Here is a 24,116-nt window from a genome sequence, read left to right on the forward strand (position 1 = left end):
TGTAAGGATCAAGAAAATAATGTATGTATAATATTTGACAAGGTTTCTGGCTCACAGAAGGAACTTTATATAAAGTTTAGATGCTACATTATCACCATCATCATCACTCTAACTGCCTTATTGGAAGGTGGTTACTTCCAATAACAGGATTATGGAGCGTTCAGATGCCTTCCTCTTGGCAGCCATTATAAGCACGCTGCAAAAATGCATGCTCCGTTCCATCCACTTGACAGCCTCACAGATTTAGCTATTATTGCATGACAGTTGCTGATGACACTGGACCTCATGACTTTGCCAATTGCCACAACTGGAGCCTGCTAATGACACTCAGGTTACTGTCCAGTTGCCACCAATACCACTCACACTTATTTTGGCAGGCCTGCTCCACGTCTCCACTAGTGGTGCCCTTCTCACCAAGCTGCTTTCAGAAAAGTCTTGCTCTCTCAATTTTTAAACACTGTTACAGTCCTCCTGTTAGAGTCTGCCTTCCTTCACCTCCCATAACAATGATAAATGAGAAAATGTCTTTGTAAGCACATTGCTCACAATCTAGCAAAAGAGAGGGACATATTAACAACTGGCTATAAAACAATGTGATAAGTTTCATTTGCTATAATCTTACTTGCTTTTCTTTTCCTTTCACGTGATGTTTATGTTTCTGTCTTTCCAGTTCCCATGTCACAATGATAGGTCAGATCATAGGCTTAACTGTCTAATTGGCCTTCCTGTCTCCCTCCTCCTTTTCATCCAACACATCACTGTTAGATTAATCTTTCCAATGGACTGTTTGACGCAAGAGATCTTTCACCAGTTGCTTAAGAAAAGGGGACCTTAAAGGAAATTGGACTCAAAAGTTTTTTAAACTAGTTGATATGATTAAATACCCACTGGTATGTGAGAGAGTGCACTTATTACATCCCACCCTCACCTTATTATTTTTTTTCTGAAACTTACAAAAACATTAAAGTGATGGACTCCTCCATCTGCTGAATGGTGCTCCTGAGCTATCCTCCACAACAGCTGGCTCACCAGGATGGACTGCTCAGTGACCAACTGAGATTTAGGCAGGTGGGCAAACTCCTCAGGCCTCCGACTTACAGTTGAAATGAGAAGGTTTCTCTCTTTAGCAAGCCCCTTCCTCCAAACACATAGCCCAAGACCTTCCGTTTGTGCTGCTTATCAAACTATTGTCTTTTGGCCTAAACCCACTGTTTTATGCTAGGCTCTGTGATGCTAGTGCTTGGACTCCACAAAGAACATTTCTACATTTTACCTCCATGGTGAAGGCTCCTGTTCTCTGCCAATAGGGGTTACTAGAGAGATTCTGCTAGGTTGCTTTAAGAAGAGTCTTGGTCTCTTCTGTTTTGATTCCTATTCCTCTGAGCGTCATCCTAGCAATGATTCTTCATCCTGATAGTCATGATTCCTTCCTGTAGTAACAGCTGGATCTGGTTTGTAGATTTTCACACACTTGCAAAACCAGATTCATCATGGACCACTTCCTCCACCATGAAACAGCAAAACCAGCAGAATGACACCTCTTCTTCAGACATTTGGGTTTTAGGCTCATGGGGACCCTCTTCTATACTCTTGAGTCTCAACTCTATGGAACCCCTCTTCTAAATTTCATTGATTGAAACCACTTCCCTTCTTACCCTTTAGTTACTCATCCCTTAGTTGCTCAGTGACAGCATAGGATTCCCTTTTGGCCTGTAGATTTTCTAGTTAACAAGTTCCTACTGGGTTAGCAATTCTTTATATTAAATTTCTTTGTTTAGATAACTGGTGCAGTTTCTGTTCCCTGGCTGGACTCCTTCCAATACACCATAATTAGACTATCCATCCGATGATTCTTTTTGCCTCCTCCCAATTTCTCCAGAAAATGTAGAGTGTATGTAAGGTAGAAGGAGGGATGGCAGGAGGCATAGCCTGTTCAGGAGCACCCCCGCTGCACATCCAGTTACACCACACCCATGGACAACTTTCTGTTAGACGGAGAGACTTGGGGATACCACATGTGTTTTTTTGTCCCTCTGCCTGTAAATTTTATCAATGAACCTGCTTTACACCTACACCATATTTCGTTTGTGGAGTTTGTCCCATCTCTGACCTAACAAACAGAAGCTGGTGCAGTATAGAAGATATCCAGAAAATGTTTAATAAATGGGTAAATTAAAATTCATTAGTTGTTTTAAGAGAGAAATTAAGATAAATTAAGATAGATAAATTAAGAAATTAAGAGAAATTAAGAGAGAAGTTAAGCTCATAAGTGTTTCAGACAAATAATTCAAACTTCTGTTGCTAATACCAGCTCCTTCTAAGAATCTTGATTAGATCATCCCCAAATGCAGTGACACCTAATAGGCTCTGCATATATAAGTTAATGTGTTGCATTATCGAACTATTTTTTCTGATCTCCAGAAACATCCTTATTACACTCAAATACACCATGATTTTCTGATATTTTCTTCTTCCTTTTTTTTTTTTTTCTCTTTCAGGGTTGGTACCAGCACTAACTCAAGTAATACCTTCTGAATATTATGATTCCTGCTTTGCAAGATCCTTCTTCCAAGTTCTCAGATCAGTAAACCTATCCTCATTTAATTTTGTTTGCAAACCAAGTTTCTTCTTTGGCAGCTGGCTCCCTGTTAGGTTATTTCAACAGCTAAGATGACAAGAGAAGAAGTTTCCTTACTCCTGTTTGCTTGTCCCTCTCTTCATCTCCACAAGAGTTCTTCCCCTGGTAGTGACTGTTGGTTCTTGTCTCTCCCACACTCCCTGAAATAGACTCATGTAATCCCTCCAGAATACTAGCACCAGTTGGCAGGCACCCTTTCTTAGAATTCTGAATTCCAATTTCTGGGGCAGCCTCCTTTATGATCTTAAGATAGATGACCAGCACAGAGCACCAGCTAGATCACTCTCCCTCCACAGAGGTCTGAATTTTAACTCTGTAGGATCTTTCCTCCATTTTGTTGAGGTACTATCACCAGCTAAGTAACCCACTCTGCTCAAAAGTCCTGCTCCTAGCTCTGCAATGTACTTTCTCCAAGCTCCCAAGGTACAGACCCAGCCAGGCAATATCTCCTTAGCATTTTGAGTCCCAGCAATTTGGGGTCCCTTCTCTAAGCTTTAAGATTCTAATAATTGGGATGCTTGGGTGGCTCAAACAACTAAGTGTCTGACTTCAGCTCAGGTCATGGTCTTGTAGTTTGTGAGTTTGAGCCCCGGATCAGGCTCTCTGCTGTCAGAGAGCACCAGATCCCACTTAGGATCCTTGGTTCCCTCTCTCTCTGTGCCTTCCCTGCTCATGCTCTCGCTCTCTCTCTCTCTCTCTCTCTCTCAAACATAAATAAACATTAAAAAATTTTTAAAAAAGATTCTAATAACTCAACCTCTGTGTAACCTCTGTAATATTTCTCTTCTGTATTGTTTGTCCTCCAACATTCTAAACTTGCTGTTTAGCCAACATTCTATATTAATATTTCTCTCTTAAATAAACTATGTTGAAATATGCTTTTCCATCTGGATCCTGACTGATATAGTCACATTCTTGGTACAAAATAATGACACCAATATTGCCACAGCTAACTGACAGAGGATGAGTGCTGGTCCCAAGAACTCAGGCCACAAAGCCAGACTACCTTGCTCCATATCCCAAGTCTAACTCTTGCTAGCTTTGTCAGGTTGAGTAAGTTACTTAAGCTCCCTGTGCTTTTCTTCATTTATTTTAATAAGATAATTATGATACCTTCATAAAGTTGTGAGAATTAAGTGAATTGATACATGTAAAACACTTAGAGTAATGATTATCAGTAAGTATTAGCTACTATATTATATATTATATATCTACCCTTCTAGGTTCTTGGCTAGAACCCCCATCCCACCATGGAATAAGGGACAGATAAATGGGAGAAAAATAGAAGTTTAATAACCTTATACCTTCAGTATACATGGGAGATACCCAGGAAAACTAAGTAACTCTCCAAAATGGTCCAACCTACCACCTTAAATACGATCTTCAGCTAAGAACAAAAGATGTTGGGGGGGGGGGGGGCGGTGGCGAGAGAGAGGAAGGCCAATCATGAGAAGTTATCAGGAAAGGCACAGTAAACAAGGATAAAGTTATGGAGATTTCAGTTCCTGCCTTCTCAGTTGAGAAGTTTCTAAAGGTTTGGTCATGCTTTTCTTCCTGGTGCAGAGAGAGAGAGATCCATACAAATGGATGTTTCCCTTATCAATGTAAATGTCTCTGACAAAAGGGTAACCTCTGGTTGGTTTTCTAAGCTTCTCTAGTGTCTGCCGTTTTAAAAAATAACCAGCTCAAAATAATCCTTGTGCCAAAGAGGCATGTTTTGGGGTGGTATATTTTGCTCTCCTTTAATATATTATTAAAATATTTCTTTATAAAGAGTATGAGTTATGAAAAAAAGAATATGAGTTATAGTAAACATCACTTGGTGAGTAGTGGTGTATACAAAAGCAGGAGAATGAGAATAGCAGAAAGAAAGGAATTGAGTCAATACTGTAGTCAGGGTTGGGTATACAGATTGCTTTCAGACCGTTAGACCTACAGCATCCTGAATGCAAATGAAATCAGCTACCCATCCTCGTGTCTCTGCATTTTCCTGTCCTATCTTCAAAGAACTTATAATCAATTATACTACAGCGTGGTAACTGCTGGAATAGAAAAATGTGGAGATTTATAGGGTCACAGAAGAAAGGCTGGAGAATATTCCCTGAAGTTATGATGTAGAAAGGGAAACTCAGTGAAGACAGGGGGAGGAGCATATGCAAAGACATAGCTCAAGAGAGCACAGTCTTTTAGATAAGTGAAAACAGTTATCCTGCACCACAGGATATGTGTGGGATGTGGGAGAAAATAAAGCCTGGAGATGTAGACAGATGCCAGATTATCCAGAGTCATGGTTACAAAGCTAAGTAGATTGAAAACTGCAGGGAGTCCTCAATTTAGTCCCTTTCCCATTATCATGGTAAGGCTGAGACAATGCTATGTGTTTTACACACCTTTTCATTTTCCTCCTGTGTACACATGAAACTACATTTCCCAGCTCTCCCTTTTAGAGCTAGATGTGATTGACTGACTGGGTTCAGACCAGTGGAATGTAGGCCAAAGTGGTATACAATACAGGTGACCCTTGAACAACCATGGGTTTGAACTCTATGGGTCCACTTATATGTGGATTTTTTTTTTCAAAAAGTATATGTAAAGTATTGTAAATATATTTTCTCTTATGATTTTTAAATAACCTTTTCTCTAGCTTACTTTGTTGTAAGAATATAGTATATAATATATATAGCATACCAAATGTGTGTTAATGAACTGTTTATATTATCAATAAGGATTCTGGTCAACAGTAGGCTATCGGTAGTTAATTTTGGGGGGAGTCAAAAGTTATATGTGGATTTTTGGCTGTATGGGGGTCAGTGCCCCTAACCCCTACATTGCTCAAGAGTCAAATGTACTTAAAAACCCAGGGGTTACTGCTACCCAGGGGCAGGAAAATCTCTTAACTCCCTGTTGCAAGAAAAATTCAGCTGCCCCTGAGTGTGAAGAAGTTAGAGAATCTGACTCCTCTCCATCCATCCTCCACTGATCCTAGGAAAAACCATCTTTTGCTGGGAGGGACTCAGGAAATAAATGTATGCCCAGGATCCTGCACTGATACGAAAGTATGTCTAAGGCTGCTGGGGAGGGGCAGGAAATTTATGCTTGCTAACTACCCCACTCATAGAAGACAGTTAGGCTGTCATAGATAAGAAGGAGGGGCACAAGGTGGCTCAGTTAAATTGTCTGACTTCGGCTCAGGTCAGGATCTCATGGCTTGTGAGTTCGAACTCTGCGTCCGGCTCTGTGCTGACAGCTCAGAGCCTGGAGCCTGCTTCAGATTCTGTGTCTCTCTCTCTCTCAGCCCCGCCCCTGCTCTCTCTCTCTCTCTCTCTCTCTCTCTCTCAAAAATAAATAGACATTAAAAAAACAAAAGAAGGAAATCTGCATGCTCTCTAGACTCTATGCTGTGTGGAGGGGGCTATAGACTTAATTCCTATGTTAAAGTCCTAATCCCCTGTGTGAGAGAATTTGGAGGTGGGGCCTTTGGGAGTGATTAGATCATGAGGGTAGAGTGCTCATGAATGGAATGAGCACCCATATAAAGAGACCTCAGAGCGCTTCTTCACCCAGACCCCGAGGTGAGGACATAGTGAAAAGACAGCCATCTGTGAAACAGGAAGCAATTCCTGACCAGACACTGAATCTGCCAGCACCTGGATCTTGGGCTTCCAGCCTCCAGAACTGTAAGAAATAAATATTTGTCATCTATTAGCCACCCACCCTATAGTATTCTGTTTAGCCACCTGAAGTGACTAAGATGGAGGAAGCTGTCTGCCACTGAAAGTAGACGAACTAGAACACTGAAAAAGCCCCACCCAGCAGGCTCCGGTGCAAGCCCCTTAGAACACTGAGGATGGAGGACAGGTAGAACACCTCTTCCTCCATAGAGCCGTACATTTGTGCCTGAGTGACAAGCAACAACAACCTCTGCCTTTGGAGGGCACGAGCAAGGAGAGAAATATGTGACACGGGTGTGCAGGGGCTCCTGAAAGTGGTCTGAAGAGCAGGAACACAGAAAATCTTTTTGGCAATCACGGTCCTTATACTAAACACGGGGCGTAGGTGTCTACTACTGGAATAAGTCGAAGCCTGTTCAACAAATTCTAAGTAAACTACTGACCACCTTGAGTCAGACCCACATCAACGGCCTGATGAAAGGAGAGATGAACAATTTCTGAACATAAAGATTATTGACCTTGGTTCCTACTGTTCATTTATAGGAATTCAGTTTTAAGAAGTGAGGCCCAAAAAGCAAGAAAATATAAAACATTTCCAAGACATAAAGAAATCAACAGAACCAGGAGCGCCTGGATGGCTCAGTGGGTTAAACGTCTAACTCAATTTTGGCTCAGGTCATGGTCCCACACTCGTGGAATCGAGCCCCGTGTCAGGCTCCGTGCTAGGTGTAGAGCCCACTTGAGATCTCTCTCTCTCTCTCTCTCTCTCTTCTCTGTCTCCCTCTGCCCCTCTCCCCTGCTTGAACCTCTCTCTCTTTAAAATAAAAATAAATTTAAAAATTTTTAAGTAAGTCAACAGAACCAGACTTAGATGTTAGAATTATCAGAGGAAAAATTTCAAGTGACTGTGCTGCTATGATTACAGAGGGCCCACCTGGCTAATCCAGAATAATCTTCCCATTTGAAAATCCTCAACTTAATTACATCAAAGTCCCTTCCACCAAGTAAGGTTACATATTTATAAATTCCAGGGATTAGAATGGAACTTCTGAAGGCAGGTAAGGGAGGCATTATTTTGCCTAATACACCTAGACTCAAAAATTTCAAGCAAACTATTTCTTTAATTGCATTACATTTTCTCATTTTCCTCTTGTTTGCAGCTCTCTCTCCTTTTCTCTCTCTCTTTCCTTTCCTCCCCCATCCCCACCCCTCTCCCTAAGTGTTCTTCCTCTAAAATCTCTCTTGTTCTTCCTCTCCTCTTTCTACTTCTTCAGCCACTAGGAATATAGTTTCTTTTTATTTGTAGGTTCCCCTTCCCTCTATTTCATGTCTTACTTTTAGCTACATGAATTCTTTTATTTATTTATTTTTTTACTTTTTTCAACATTTATTTATTTTTGAGAGACAGAGCAGGGGAGGGGCAGGGGAGGGGCAGAGAGAGAGGGAGACACAGAATCTGAAGCAGGCTCCAGGCTCTGAGCTGTCAGCACAGAACCTGACACGGGGCTTTAACCCACGAACCATGAGATCATGATCTGAGCCGAAGTCAGACACTTAACCAACTGAGCCACCCAGGCGCCCCTACACGAATTCTTTTAAATCACTGACCAATTCATCTCTCACTCATATAAAATCTTCTACTGACTTCCTACTGCCCTCAAGATGAAGTTCCTTAGCAGAGTCCTTTTATAACTTGCCCTTTTCTACCACCTTTGCCTCCTTTACTGGCCCTAATTACTCCTGTCTATGTGCATTTAATGTTCCACTTACTTGATCCTGCTAGTGGGATTCCTGAACACGCCACGCTGCTTTGCATGTGAGCTTCTGTGCTTTCTGCTTTTTCTATTTGAGGTGCCCATCGTCTCCTGGGCTATTCTTCAAAAGCCAGTGCTGACTTGACCTTTGACCGGAAGCGCCTCCCCGCCTGACTTTCTAACAGAGATAACCCTCTTTCCCGTGGTCATCTCTCAGTTTATCTTTTATATATCCTCTTATTGTATGTATAATTCTAAGTATTAATTTACTTATATATGTTTTATTTTCTACCCTTTGAGCATCCAGAGATCAGGAAGCATCCATTCATTATCAGTATGTGGCCAGAACCCAGCACAGTGCCTAACAGTTAAAAGGTGCTCAATAAATATCTGCACCTATTATTAGCACCTTTTCAAGATCCATTTTTTAACACCGCTCAGTATTTGAGATTTAACCTTTAACAAGTATCTCAGTATGAATCTCTGTGTCTGGTTTTAGAGAGTAAGATAATTCTCATATAATTAAGACTTCCTTAAAAAAATATTTCCCTTGATGGTAAAATGAATTCTTTCTTTACTCACTTTGTCCTATGATTTTGTCCTATGATTTTGAAGCCAGTGTTCTTATAATAATAGGACTGGATTGATTTACATATCCTGGATGCCAGTCTATTTCTCCTGATTAGATAAATTGGTAAGCAGGTCAGGAATTTGTAGGCCAAGTGATAAACACTTTGGGGGGGAAGTTATAACCAGTATTTATTTATTTTTCTGTTCTTTACAATGTAATTTCCTCTTCTGTTTTCAGCGTCAGGTATTTCTGGAAATCAGAAGACAGTTCCCATAAAACCTGGAAATTGGGAAAATATAGAGCCTAGAGAATATGATACACAATATCACTATAATATTTTAAAGCAAGCAAAATATGGATAAAGTGAACACTGACAACAGAATTGAATGGAGAATGAGCTCAGGACATATAGCAGAGGTAAGCAGAGAATGTGTTGTAAAGTGGAAAGGAAAAGTCCTGATTTTGTTAAAAAAAAAATTAGAGTTCAGGGGCGCCTGGGTGGAGCAGTCGGTTAAGCGTCCGACTTCAGCCAGGTCACGATCTCCCGGTCTGTGAGTTCAAGCCCTGCGTCGGGCTCTGGGCTGATGGCTCAGAGCCTGGAGCCTGTTTCCGATTCTGTGTCTCCCTCTCTCTCTGCCCCTCCCCCGTTCATGCTCTGTCTCTCTCTGTCCCAAAAATAAAAATAAAAACGTTGAAAAAAAAATTTTTTAAAAAATTAGAGTTCATAAAAATAAGCATAATAGCCCCTTAAAGCAAACAAACACAAAAGAAAAGAATCAGTAGAAATTTCTAAATGTTTCCTTATACTGCTTCTGTCTTCCTGATTCATGTCCCAGTCACAGGCACACAGGCATATAGTAAAAAACAAAAAACAAAACAAAAAAAAAACACCGTTATTTTCCTTCCACTGCCCATTCAGACCCACTCTGTAGGTTTATTTGCTCTACTACTCAGATGAAATTGAGAGGAAATCCTATGACTTTTTGGTCACTCTTAGGTAATAAAAGGTCCTCCGATCACCTCTTGTCACAAAAGGAAAGTCTCGTTTCAGCAATTAAAATGTCTAGTCCGTGTAAAATCAAACTTCATCTGAGTCAGAGCTTCTCCTCACCCCAAGTTGGCCTGCTATAGGTTGTTACCTGAAGGGGGAAAAGGGCCTTGTGGGTTCCTTCTCTATTTCCTCTATTTCTTTGCAAGTCCTTCATAGGTGGTCTAACTTTAGAATATGGCAAATGTTGTCTTGGGGCTTTAGCCAAAACAGAGTCAGAAATAGTTCAATTTTAACATCCTGTTGCATATCCTTGGTAGCACAAGTAAAACACACGATTTTCATACGGCTTTCAACTCCATATATTGCAAGTTGAGATGGAGAATTCAAGAGCAGGCACTAGAATAATAAAGTAGGCACGTACACTCCTTGCAGGAAATACCTAACCCCACATGTCACAATCAACCGTAGTGTTTCCTAAACTTTCCCACCAACTTACCCTGAATCACTGAGAAAGAAGACAGACCTCTGTATGTTATGAGGTCTTAGTCTAAAGAGGCGTTTTTATTTATGGTATTTCTAAAGGGATGTGTGTTTTACTAATTAAAGCACACAAACTTTGTATTCTATACCATAATGTCTCTGCTTATTTTAGCATAAAAAGTTTTCATTTTTTTGTAACATTTTCTTAAAATTGTTTCACTGGGGATATACACCACATTTAACCTCTAATTCCGGTTAAATTCTAGCAAAATGTCATATTCCCCAGTTTGATAATCATGAAACCTATGGAAGTAATGGTATTCATGTAATTCTAAAGAATGCTTTCAGATTTAGGTTTTCTTGTGTTCCCCTTATTAATATTAGTATCAATGGCCATGCAAGCTATTTCAGCAGAGGACTTTAAATTCCTACTCAGGAGTGAGCAAACATTTGTTTGCAGTAAACATATTACTCAAGTAAATACTTGGACCCTTTTACAGACCTTGTTTTTTTCCTTCTAACATATCCCATTACAGTCTTTGATTAGTCTTCAATTTTGGGAAGCACTCAATTTAAAACAGAAATAAGAATATCTTTGGAAAGGGAAAGGAAACTTTAGAAATATTACTTGCTTTACTAGGTCAAAAGAAAATTGTTCCTGCAAGAGAACCAAGCTAAAAGTAGTACTGAGTGAGAGTACACTTACAAACATTTTTCATGTCAGTTGTCCTGCTATTCCTATTGTGGATTCACTTACCTACCAGAGGTGTCTATAGTTTTTCTACCTATAACTCCAACTATCATGGGAACAGGGGACTCCTTGAACAACTCTATATGCTCAAGCTGATACTCTGGTGAGACAGATATTCAAAGATAAGTAGAAATTATTCAGCTCTATTTCAGTTCCACACACACACACACACACAAAGTACTAACTTCTGTCGTTCCGAGATAAATAGCCCTGAAGAATTATTGATGAAGTTAATACCACACGAGGAAGTAAATGCTGTATGACTTAGCTGCAAATGTAGATAGAGTCAAAGAGGAAGAACAATAAGCTAGCTTGCTGGTTCTATGTTCAAAAAAGCAACAAACTTCAAAATTCATGAGATTAACCCTGGAACTAGTGATATTGGTAGTTTATCATAGTGAAAAGTGAACTCAAAGTCTAGAACAATATTTTCAAAGTTTGAATCTCAGAACGTTCTGTATCAGGATCACAAGTGAAGATGGGGTTAACCAGCTTGTTCAAATGCAGATTCTAGGCCTTACACTAGACATACTGAATAAAAATTTGAGAGTTGAAAACTGCCCCCAGGAGATCCTTTTTGATATTGAAGCTTGAGAATAATTAGCTTAGGATACAATGGATGATTAATGTGATGAGGGGAAAACTAGTAGTAATAGTATAAAAAATAAATAGTTTACAATCCTGAAATCTATAAAGCTCTGAAAACCAAAAACCTTTGCTTTATTTCCTTAATTATTTTGTTGTTTGTTTTGTAATATATTTAGAGATAATTCCTAGCATTATCTCTATGTATTTTTGGCAAAAATTTGTGCAATCGTGTATATGTTTATGTTAGATCATGTATAGCCTCTATTTATCCTACTTTGCATGCATGTTTGGATTTTACTGTATGGTCACTGTGGAGTGCCCCAAATGGGGTTGGTATGTGATATAAGGTAGAATGCACCCTATTCTGAATTCAGAATCGCATTTGACCCAAAGAATTACAGATAGGGGAATGGGTACCTCCAGTTGTTCAAAGACTTTCTTTCCTTTCCTTTTTTTTTTTTTTTAATTAGTTTATTTATTTTGAGAGAGACAGAGAGAGAACAAACCAGGGAGGGGCAGAGAGAGAGGTAGAATCTCAAACAGGCTCCTTGCTGTCAGCACAGAGCCGGATGCAGGGCTCGAACTCACCAGCCGTGAGATGGTGCCTGAGCTAAAATCAAGAGTAGGCCACTTAACAGAGTGAGCCACCCAGGTGCCCCAAGACTTTTTAGTTACAAGAAAACACTGCACCTAAATGAGCCTGAACCTACAGCAAATACTAAAGGGAAAATTTTTGAAAGGCAAAGGAGAGAGAGAGAAGGAGATATGGGGAGAGCCTTTGGGCTACAGTCAGTTCTGACACCTCTGGATGGAGAGCAGAGAGGAAGGAGGCGGGAGTGGGGTGTGCTCCAGATTGCAGAGCATCTCTGAGAAGTCTCAGTCAAGGCAATGTGGAGTCCCTGACCAAAATCGCCCACCAGAGGATTCTTGCTTTGGACAGAAATGGCCTGCCTCCGGTGCCCCTGCCATGCTTATTCATTAGCTAGGAGTAGCCTGGGCATTAGTGTGGCCTCAACATGAATATCTGTACAGATCTGAAGCTACAGCAGCTAGTCTTACAGCAGATTTTCTTTAATAAAATCTGGGTGGTGTACCTCAGTGGCCTCCATAATTCCTGGTTTACCAGATGGAGCAGAGCAGCCCAGAAGCCAGGAGCTTCACTTAGGATTGGAATATTGCAGCAAAATATACTTTGTTGTTGTGTAAACTTCTGTTTTATTGAGTCTTTTTGTCTCAGACTCTAACTGTATGCTAGTCATTGCAGTTCACATTTCTAATGGTCTTTACCCATATATATTTGTCAAACCATTTGCCCTCGTTTAGGATTTGGAAAATATGATTACGATAGGTTAAATTTTTTCTTCTTTTTTTGTCAGTGATAGTCAGCCCTGAGAAGAAAAGCTATCAAAGGAACTGTTGGGCTCTAGATCTTCTGGAGAAACCTTGAAACATTTGACTCTCTGCTCCAATTCACATCCTGCTCAGTCCACTGCTGTTGAGGTCAAAACTGTCTTGGTTAACAAGGACCATAGCCAAATGGCCCTGTCCTCTGCCTCTCTATCTCCTGAGAGAAGCCTGACCTGGAAGAACCTATTTGTTTGCTATAAACCAACATTAGTAAACAAAAGTAGATTCTGTAAAATTTGTTACTAACTCTACCAATTTGGGTGTTTTGCTATCTTCAGAACCCAGCTTGGTCTTTTCATTTATAACCAGATAATGTGGAATTTTCCAGATAAGTCTTATGAGATACTGATAAAGGCCATTGTTTGACAAGAATAGAAGGATAAATTAGGACTCTGTGCTGACCTCTGTTGATAAAATACATAGAAAATCTGTTATGTTTTTGCCACGTCCTTTCATAGAATAGACATTTATAGGGCCAATTTTTCCTTTCTTTTCCTTTCTTTTCCTCTTTTCCTTTCTTTTCCTTTCCTTTCCTTTCCTTTCCTCTCCTTTTTTTCCTTTTCTTTTCTCTTCTCTTCTCTTCTCTTTTTTCTTTTCTCTTTTTTCTTTTCTTTTCTTTATAAACTGTCTTGTTAATAGTGTTTAAGTTCAGCCTTGCTTTTCCTTGTTTCTTTGCTGTTTCAATATAGTGATCACCTTGAAAATCAAATATAAAAAATTCCTAAGAACTTAAGTGTCTGTTATTCTGGTTTCCATGGGGGCTCCATGGGTTTCAGGTATAAGAAAATATGGGGGAAAATGTTCACTAGTCGGTGCCCTTGCCTCAGAGTTCAACTCTAGTTGTTCTCAGAGATTTTAGCATCACGCTCATTACTTATTTATATCTTCCCTCTTTTTTTCCACTTTGCAGATAATTGCTACTTAATTGATACTGCCTCTATGCAAACCTAGTCACAAGACACACTGCTAAATAGAGGAATCATTAATCTGCATGTATGTTGTAGATTTCCTTAAAAGGTTGGCTGGAATAAGCAAAGTCATTAGCAGTTTATTTGCAACAGTGCACTTATGAAAAGCTCTGTGGAGAACACATCAACAGTCAGTATGTAACTGAGCAATTAACACGGGACTCCTGTACTTTGGGGTGTTAGCATGGGAGTAAACAGAAGCAGATGTGAAGTGTTTGTACTGTTAGCATGCACGGTCTGTTCTGACATATGCAAATACCACTCATGCTTACAGAACCCGCAACCCCTATTGTACCGTGACCTTACTGATGAAGCCCTATGACAGAAGTACTTCATTTGCACTGGGTGCTATTAATTATTAACAGGCCAATACCACCTTTCCTTGTTATTAGAGATTTGCACAAAGCCAGGTAATAAAGCATCACAAACAAGTTGATAACACTCTGGTTCCCAGCTTGCCTTGACTACTGCTTTCTTGCCAGAAGAGAAAATAAAGAACAATTAAGGACAGAGAGAGCAGAAAGGGTCTCACAAGACTGACAGATGGGATCACCTGTGCAATCCAGACATGAGTTTAAATAGTTTTTTCCATGGGACTCAGGTGAACCCTGTGATGATCCAGTGGTTTCCATATGAAGGCAAGAGAATTCTGGTCTTGGGACAGGTTTGTATCATAAGGACTTCATTTACCATTTTTCCCTTCCTTGACAGGGAGCTGGAAAATTGTTGCTGACTAGAACAATTAAAATTGGAGGGAAATGACATGACTTTCTGTCCTGTGTCTTTAAAGGACGTGTCATAGGCCTCACCTTTCATATCACATGCATTCTAGAAAAGAAAGCAACTTTTATAGTATAAAATGTAATTCCTTCCCTCTCACTGTCAGTAAATTCTGAGATTTCTCATCGTTAAAGAAATAGTCTGTATTCCTAAAGTCATATATCTATCTCAAAAATGGTAATACTTCATTAAAAAGACAACTGCAAAAAGATTATTCTAGAGCTTTGTTATTCTGTAAATGGGCATCCTACTCATGAGTGATTTGACAAAAGACAAGTGGTTGATATTAACTAGTTAGAATTTTTTTTTTAATTCTCTAAATTACAATACAGTATACTTTTAGAATGGTGAAGAGAAACTTGCCCTTAATTCATTTTATAAAGAATATTTTTTTTCACCATGCATTGCTGGATATATGCATATATTCCATACTTCTAATGTTTTCCTATGACTGAGCGAGATGTAGTTTAAGTGCATCCCATTGGAATGAATTAATTTGAACCATTAGTGCATTCTGCTATAGATATCCTGACATTTACTTTGATCTTATACCAAAACCCTGGTTTTCCATTATGTTTTTGTGTAAGCATCTTACATGGAACCTGACTAAAGCTATTAAGGTAAGGGCTGAAACAACATATCTTAGAGTTATTGAATTGAAATTTTATCTCCTCTATAAAACTTAATCAGCTAAATGAAATGTGAGGCAGATTGCTCACTGTTCAACTTCACCCTATAATGCAGTTCTCATATTTGAGGGGAAATCACAATACTAAATCCTATGCACAGTGTAAATCTTCATTTCTCATAACCTTAACAATATTGTCTCCATCTTTATTTAATTTAAGTACAGCCCATATTTTTCTAGGTTTTTAAGTCGCTGTCCAGTATAGGGCAGGTGTTTTTGCTAGTCATGTTCTAAACATACTGAGTATAATATTTAATAAAATAAAATCTATTTTGTTTATTTAAAAAGTACTTTAATTTTATGAATATAATCCATCAAATAAGAAACATTTTCCATGAAGAGGGTAAGAGGTAGAGTGAAAATAAGTAGGAAACTAGAAAAGTGAATAAAGATTCATGTTGTGAAAAATAACTTTGCTTTGAATGCCTTGATCTTTAAACCGGCATATGGCCCAAGAGAACAGGAGTCCTGAAAGGAAATGTTTATGATCCAGGTGATATATTAACTATGGTGAGATGAGATAGATTGAAGCATTCTGAGTCCTGGAATTAGGTGCCCTGTTCCTGAACTATGGTGGAATGTATAGAATGAAAAGTGGTAAGAGAAAATCTCCATGGGTCTTTCATGTTTCTCTCTGTCTTGGGAGCAAAGCCTTTTGTTCTAAGACTGATTTTTTAAGGATGTTTGTATAGAAACAGGCTTGTAAGATAGAAATGTCATTTCTCTCCAGAGGAAGAGGCAGATTTGCTTACTGTCCAGTATAATAAAGATAATGTCTCCCTCCAAGGCATATTCAGGTGTGCCTACTGCCCATTATAAAAGATTTGGGTTCCCAGGTTCAGAGTTCATCTCCTAGAGCACAACCTACTGCATATGCAGTTATCATCTAACCCTCTTTATTTGCTCTGGGAGAGCTTGGTCTCAGTTCCTCAACACAATATATATTGACTTCCATGCTGGTTGCTGTGCTATGAGTAATGAAGTTCTTTGGGTTAGAAAAAGGAGTCTCACATCTATGACGAGCACCCATAAAATTGTGGCAGGCTAACACATTAGCTCCCAAGTAGAGTAAAGTCTCAGACCCATCACAGATCTCAACAGTTTGGTGGTGGGATACTGACAAAGATACACTTTCTGGAAGAGGAAAAGTTAGGGCCTTATGGGGAAATTAGTGGTATTTGAGAGAACCCCCTAGGAATTTTACCTATAGTAAACATAGCAACCAAATTGTATGGCCAGCCTGGCAGTAAATGGTCCTCTGTTTTCTTACCTCTTAATGAGCAAGTATTAGGGAGTTGTTTGTAGGCCAAATGCCAGGAAGTAGTCTCACAGACAGACACATGAGTGGTGGCCTGATTGTTGCTAACTCTTCTCCTATGTTGAAGGGGGAGGATTCCTTGACAATACCGCAGTCAGTCTTAGGTCAACCCCATTGAAACAACTAGCAACTAATACTATGAGTCATCCTAAGTAAATAGAATTTCCAACCCATTTCAGATAATAACTAAAGAATGTCCACTCCACTTGGCTGAAAGAAGGATAATCCATGAATAGTATGGGCAGGATCTAGGCAAATTATAGAACATTGGCTGGTTTACTAAAGAGATGAAGGGATGAGAAGCCAGGCACTTCCTGCTTGTTAAGAAAAAATGGCAACAACTGGGCAGTTTCATGGCTCAGTCTCTCCATAGTTTAGCATGACTAACTTAGTTCCATTCAGAGATGACAGTAAAAGGTCACAAGGTTTTGTTTTGTTTTGTTTTGTTTTGTTTTGTTTTTTGTTTTATTTTGCAGTGGGTCATGGCTGCACTAAGGGAAATTAGGCCCTCCCAGGGAGATTTCCTGGACACATAAATTCCCTTGAGAAGCCACAGGTGAGATATTGACTAGACTTTGGACTCTTACTTCCCTCATTGGGCTAACAATACCAAAGGAGTTTACTTGCTGGAGAATGAAAAATTGACCCAAAGAATTTTAGATAAATTTTTGTAGTCAGCCCTGACACCACAGAATACTCCCTAGCCTTTCTACTGAAACTGGGTATGAACCTAAGGTATACTATTTTGGCCATGGGATAGCAAATGATACAGATTAAGATAGATTGCATTTAAAAGGATGACTATTGCTCAGGGGTGCCTGAGTGGCTCAGTCGGTAAAACATCCGACTTCACCTCAGGTCATGATCTTGCAGTTTGTGGGTTTGAGCCCCGCGTCAGGCTCTGTGCTGACAGCTCAGAGGCTGGGGCCTGCTTTGGATTCTGTGTCTCCCTCTCTCTGTGCCCCTCCCCTACTTGCACTGTGTCTCTCTTGCTCTCTCTCTCAAAATAAAATAAAATAAAAACAAAAAAATTAAAAAAAAAAAGATGACTATTGCTCAAATCAATCCCAAGTGAATCAAAGTGTACAAACCTGAAAGCAACAATCTCAAAGCAGTGTGCCTAGGGCTACCGAATCAGAGGGTCTCCAAAGCTAAAGTATGTGTGTAAGTGACGATAAACCTGGTTGATAAAGGCCTTTGGTGAACCACTAACATGGGAATTTTGTTTGGTTGAGCCATGAAAAACCACTGTGTCACTGGAGACCTACGTAAGTGTTCCTTACTTAATAGCACAAGAGTACTCTCACCTGCATTTCCTTTCCCTCCCTCCCTCACTAGCCTGATCTTAGCTGCTTTACAAAGAAAGATAATTAAGGAGAAAAGCTAAAGTTTCCTTGTTCCCAAGGGGGACTGAAGTCCATACCTATTCATCCTAGTAACATGCAGAACTTTGGAGAGGGTAAGGACCTAAATTTTTATAGCTCTGTTAGGTACAGGCAGAAAGTTACTGTCCTATATGATCCTAGGGTGAGGAAAGGGATGCCCAAATTCAACTGACAGGGTTTGGGAAAGGTTTGCAGTGGAGAAAGGAAGTTAAAATGAACTTGTGGATTGGACTCTTTGGGTTATTTCAGTGTACTATATTGTTGTGGCTTCCCTTGCTGAATGTATAATTGGTATTAATGTTTCACATGCTTGTACTATGAATGTTCATAAAGTCCTGGGGGGATTTTTCTGATCAGTAAGAGCACATCTGGAAAAATGCTAGTGGGAAACATAAAATTCTTCCTATCATCTCTTTCTGACATCTCTACAGCCTAAAATAAAGCTACTGACTATGTGCCCTGAGTGGTGCCCTGAATTCACAGAGTTTCCCCTAAGTATCTGGGCCTAGTTCATTGATGATTCAGATAAGCAGAAACCCAGCAGTGTCTGTTGATCAGCTCTGGCTCCTCAACCTTAGTGCCGGCCATACAGAGCCAAAAATGACTGGTTGTTCCTCTCTGTGGGCAGAGCTTAAGTCACTTTCATAGCTTTAGCCTTTACTACCCTGGATGAACCTACTTATAGATTGAATGAATCTTGGACTGTTGCCTAGATGTTTGTTCTGCTACTTGTAAAACTATAGTCTGGAAGATTGTAGGAATCTTTTTGACAGACTGGCTACAACTGGTCCTTGACCCCCTCTTAGGGTTATCCATGGCACCTTACCACTATTGACACTTTTCACATTATGAGGTTGCCTTTCCAGTCCAATCAGTCAACTCTGGCCACTAATAGGTGTCAGGCTTTCAGCTTTTCAGTTCATGTGCAGTTTGACAGTCATGCAGCTCTTATCACAAAATCCAGTGAATAAGGGGTGATAGCAAGGTTTTGGTTATCTTCCATGTACTTGACCATTCACAATCCTCTGATATTATTGATTTTTAGAATGGCCTCATAAAACATTGACTTCAAAGCTCTCTGACTTTAACTCCCCATCTCATCCTGGTCCACACAGTTTAAGGACAATTTGGTCACTGAATATGGCTATCTACATAAATGTTCATTGTACTTTGGCCACTTCCTGGATAATTGTCATAATGATCAGGACAAAAGGGGGGTTATATAGATCTATTTTGCAAGTTCATATTTCGGAGATATTCCTAGGCATAATGACTTTTTTTGTCCCTAAAAGCCACCTCAGGATGGCCTGATTGGTAACCCTCTTGGTGGCAGCCCAGCCAAAAGGGGACCTAATGAATTCTAACTTAATTTTGGTCAGCCACTTGGCTTATCTTATTGAATAACCATGGGCTTAGAACATAAGGATGATAACTACTTGGTCAAGTGCAGTGCTTTAAGTTTCCTCCTACAATGGCCAATTTGTCAAAGTGGGGAGCATAAGGGTTTTGATGAGTTTTATAAAAATTCCCATGTCTCTCTTTCACCTGATCCTTCTGTATGAGTAGGAGATGGTTAGAAAAAAGGTGAGGATATAGCTATACACAGATTTTGTGGTGGTTGAGGGAAAACAGCATCCCTGTTCTCTGGGGAAAGAACAGTTCAGACACCAAAAGGTATGAGGGAAAAAGAGCATTAATAAATTCTTTCTTTCATAATCACCCCTGCCACTTTATTCATGGGGTAAAATATCTTGTGTGGCTCTCCTAAGTTGTTGCAAACACTTTGAAAAACTGACTGCTAGATCTGCCATTCCCTGTCAGATGGGCCTGACCAAGATATGATTGCTCTTTCCTGGAACCCAGCTTAAAAAACTATGGAAAAGAACAGATTATGGTCCCACCTCAGCTACCAAGCACACAAAACATCCATCAACACCTTGGGGTACTTGCCTTTCTCCATTGCTGTAACTGTCAGTCATTCCATGGGACAGATAAGTGACACCTGGTTGGTGCTGTGGAAAAATAGGGTGGGTCAGAAGAACTGCCTGAGAACTAGATTAAAAAATTCAAACAGAACCAGGAATTGTAAGGGTTACCAGCCAGTGGGAGGCCATATTTGATTACTGTCAAACTGGGCTCACAATTGATGTAAGTACTACTGATGGAGACTGACAATTAGAGATAACATGTTTTTTCCACGGGCACCACACACACCTCTATGACTATACTCTCTGTGTTGAAACCAGACATTACCTTGCCTCCCTCCCCAAAATATGGTGACTTGTGCCTAAGGGGTGGTCATGAGACCTTCAAATGTTTAAAGAAACACCACCAATAGATTATTTTGCCCTTAGATGACTTAAAGATCTCTCAAAATTAGCCATCCTTGATTACCTGGGGAAACTTCTGGAGGGATTAATGCTACATTATTGTGTGTGCCCTGGAGACACCTTTAATAGTCATCATCTAATTAAAAAAGCAGCATGAAATTTGTCACTGGTATCAACTGAAATGATTAATCACACCACTGGTCAGGGCTGTTATAGAGGACAGATTTTGATCTAGATGTAGCCATATACCTGAATTAATGCTTTCAATCTAGTGAGAAAGTCAAAATAGAGCCTTGAGAAAGCCACCTGGCTTTCTAAGGTAGATCATGATGCTTTCATGGGATTTATTCAGCTGGTATGGTGTTGGATTTGGGGGGCTATGGTTAATGTCAATCCTGCAAGTTAGCCTCATCCTGCTGCTTAAAGTCCTATGGATATCGACCTGAATTAAATTCTATCTGAGACAAATTGAAAGAATTTGGCCCCAGCCTCTGTTGGTCAGATCAGAGTGGCTGATGCAGTCACATACTCATGGGAATATTTTCCAGAATCTAAAATGGTTTAGAAACAAAGGATGAATTTTGTAGGGAGACAGTTATCCCTGGGTCTCTCACATTTTTGCTTGTCTTGAAAAATGAGTCATTGACTGCCTTTTGCTCCAAACTATCATTTCAAGAATGTTTGTCTAGAGATAATGTCTCCATCTGGAGCAAAGAGCAAGCTTGCTTACAGTCTTGGACAATAGTATCTTTCTCCAGAACAAAGAACAAGCATCCTTGCTCTCCAGTATAATGTCTCCCTCCAAAGCCAAAAGCAGGCACATTTCTCAGTCATGTTAAAAGATCCAGACTCAATAATCTCAGGGTTTCTTTGCTCCCATGCAACCCTTTGCATGTTCAGGTGTCATATGGTCCTCTTTGTAACTACCCTGTGGACTTGGAGATAATTACATGAAAATATGAAGAGCTTTATGCACAAGGATGGTCTTTGGAACATTGTTTGTAATAGTAAAGATTAGAAATTTTATCATATGTATATAATGCAAAATTGGTAGCTATTAATATGAGCTATTAAAATTTGCAGGCATTTTATTTGATATGTAACTATGCACAGAATAGTTAAGTGGTGCTATAAATGGTAAGAGATGAGGCTGAATAGGTAGGCAGAGGCCAGATTCAGAAGGAATTTAAAAAGGATATAGCAGGAAACTTCATTGAAGGGACTTAGATGATCATATTTTTGTAAAAACTCTGAAAGTATATACAGATGACATTGAAATCAGATCATTTAGGATGTCCTTACAATAATCTAGGCAAGAGATGGTAAGACACTGTAATACCACCTGGCAGTAATAATAGCAATGATGGGATGACTTCATGAGACACATCAAAGGGGAAATTCACAGGATTTGATGAATCATTGGATGACACTATGTGAGGCAGGGAAGAAAGGAGGCTGTGAATTAATGGAAGGTGTTAAAAATGATATCCAGGGCAATTGTGATTATCGTGAGAGATGGAATCTGGGAGAATGAGCTGGTCTAGTTTCAGTTACTGGGGAAAAACAGCCTTCCATAGGAACGTGTTGAATAAGCAGGTGGATATGTCCTCTAGTATTAAAGGTGAAGAGGGAGGGCTGTGGTGGAGGTGTAGGTTTGAGAGCTGTTGATAGAAAATATTTCAAATTATGATACAGAATGAGGTTCCCCAGCGAGATCATATGAAATATTACAAAAATCCCCAAAATGGAAATGTACAAAACAACACTTTTTTGTAGCCAATGAGAGAGATTTAGAGAACAAAAGGAGGGGTATTGAATCTAAAAAGTGAGTCTTAGAACGGATGATAGTCCTTAGAGAAATGAAGCCTCTCTTATTGGCACTCATCATCTTAAGTCATTGTTTCCATGGACATTTTGAAAAACTCAATGAGAGTACAAAGAGATTTATGGTGAAAAATTGTCAATGGGAAGTATAAATTATATATCTTTTTAATTCTCAAGATACAACACTTTTCTTTTGTAACAAAAATACCAAAACAAAACTCTACATTATCTTTTTGGCTAGAAGAAATGTGTAGGAGAGAGTTATTCTCGGGATAATTGACTGAGGGAAGATGTATTTATCTTCCTAGAAAACGATGGCATAGATTTTTAAGTGTCTTGAAATTTGTCTGGTGGGAGGGGAAATCCACTGACCATGCCCATCAAGCCACAGATGAATGCTTTTAATTCAGCCACTCTGGTTCTCTCGGCCAGGTGGGAAGAGTAGGCTAGGAACACAGATGTGTGTGTAACATATCCCTATGTCAGCAGGGTGGGAGGGGGTGTCTCAAGATATATTTTATTTCCTCTTTAAAAATAAGGTTTTTTTCTTCTTTAAAAAATAATGATGGCCAGTAATAAAGAATATTCAAAGAAGTGCCAACTATCATGATGGGTACCTTTGCCAATTCTTTGCCCTGCTAAAAACCTGAAAAAGAGTATTAAATTTGGTATAGGATTACAAAGACTGCTCCTTCAATTCAAGTGATTAGAAACATGGAAGGGAGTTCTTGAAAACACAACAAAGCATTAAAAAATTAATTACAAAATATCTGCCCTTTCATACTCTCTGCTTTTCCATCCTCAGCCCCCTTCCACGACCACCACTAGCATCTTGCAGAATTGAAAGTCAGAACAAAGGGGTGAGAAGAGACCAACAGAACACAAGACCTGACACGTCTGTGAAGAATGACAGGTAAAGGGGTTGCCTGTGTTATTTGGAGGAAGGTTCATTATAGGATGGTAATTAACATTATCCCTCACACCGGTAAGTTAGAAGAAGAGGGGCATACAATTCCTCTGAATTATTTCATAGTCTACTAAGACTTATCCCTTCTGTGCCCTCCTGACAATTTGTGCAATGTTCCCAGATTCTCTCCTCATCAATTTTCTTCTTGTTTTTTTAAAGAGAGAAGCCCAAGTCATTTTCCAGAGCTAGTTCTTTGTGCTTACTATTGCAGATTGCCTTAAAAGGTATGTGCCGGGAGACTGTACATATTAAGGACAAGGGAGGCTCGCCGTATAATCTATGCATCACATGAAGGATTTATAAAATAAGAGGCTATTTATAGATGATGATCTAAACTCTCATCACGTTCTTTTCCCTCCCAGAGAATCCCACTTGGATTTCTCTCCTTTTTTCTTTCCTGCTAATTGAATCTTCCTTTTTTTAATGTTTCCTTCTATTGTCTTTTCTTTGCTTCCTTTGAAGAGAAAGTTAGGTTTTTGTTCTTGTTTTATCCCTTTTTATCTTATTTTCTATTGAATAGATGGTCTGTTGTTTTGTATCTCACCACTAAGTTGGGAAATTCTCCACACCATTTATTTAATGAACTAATTACAATTCTTCTGACTTTAATTTGGTCAATTACAATTTATGTTTGGTTACCTCAAGTTCCTAGACTGACACAAATTGTGTCACTTCTAGCAGCTACAAATGCCATTGAAAATAAAAATTTGGTGTCGTTCCAATCAGTCAGCTCTCCCTTCTCCTTTTTAATTATTTATTTTATTTTTAAGGCTCAAACTTCTGTCATTATGAAGAGGGTTGTTCATTATTCCAAAAACTGCTAAGAACAGGATTGCTACCCAAGCAGAAGAGAATCTGTTTTAAGTGGTGAGACATTTGGGTTGATTGTGGAAGAAAAAGGTGCCTCATATTCTTCCTTCCCTAGTAGAAATGCTTCTTTTTAGAATTCTCAGACCTGGTCCTTATTCACATTATTCTCAAAATAGAATGTAGTGACATTTATAA

General features: G+C 39.4%; 1 long non-coding RNA gene across 1 annotated transcript; it reads left to right on the forward strand.

The window, feature by feature from the left end:
* The first annotated feature begins 8,662 nt into the window (after positions 1-8,662).
* Positions 8,663-23,535, forward strand: LOC122486463. The gene is made up of 3 exons (XR_006298168.1): positions 8,663-9,051; positions 22,950-23,057; positions 23,271-23,535. It is a non-coding gene; the product is annotated as an uncharacterized LOC122486463 (long non-coding RNA).
* The last annotated feature ends 581 nt before the right edge of the window (positions 23,536-24,116 follow it).

This window comes from Prionailurus bengalensis, chromosome A2, assembly GCF_016509475.1.
Source record: "Prionailurus bengalensis isolate Pbe53 chromosome A2, Fcat_Pben_1.1_paternal_pri, whole genome shotgun sequence".
NCBI classification, from domain to species: Eukaryota; Metazoa; Chordata; class Mammalia; order Carnivora; family Felidae; genus Prionailurus; species Prionailurus bengalensis.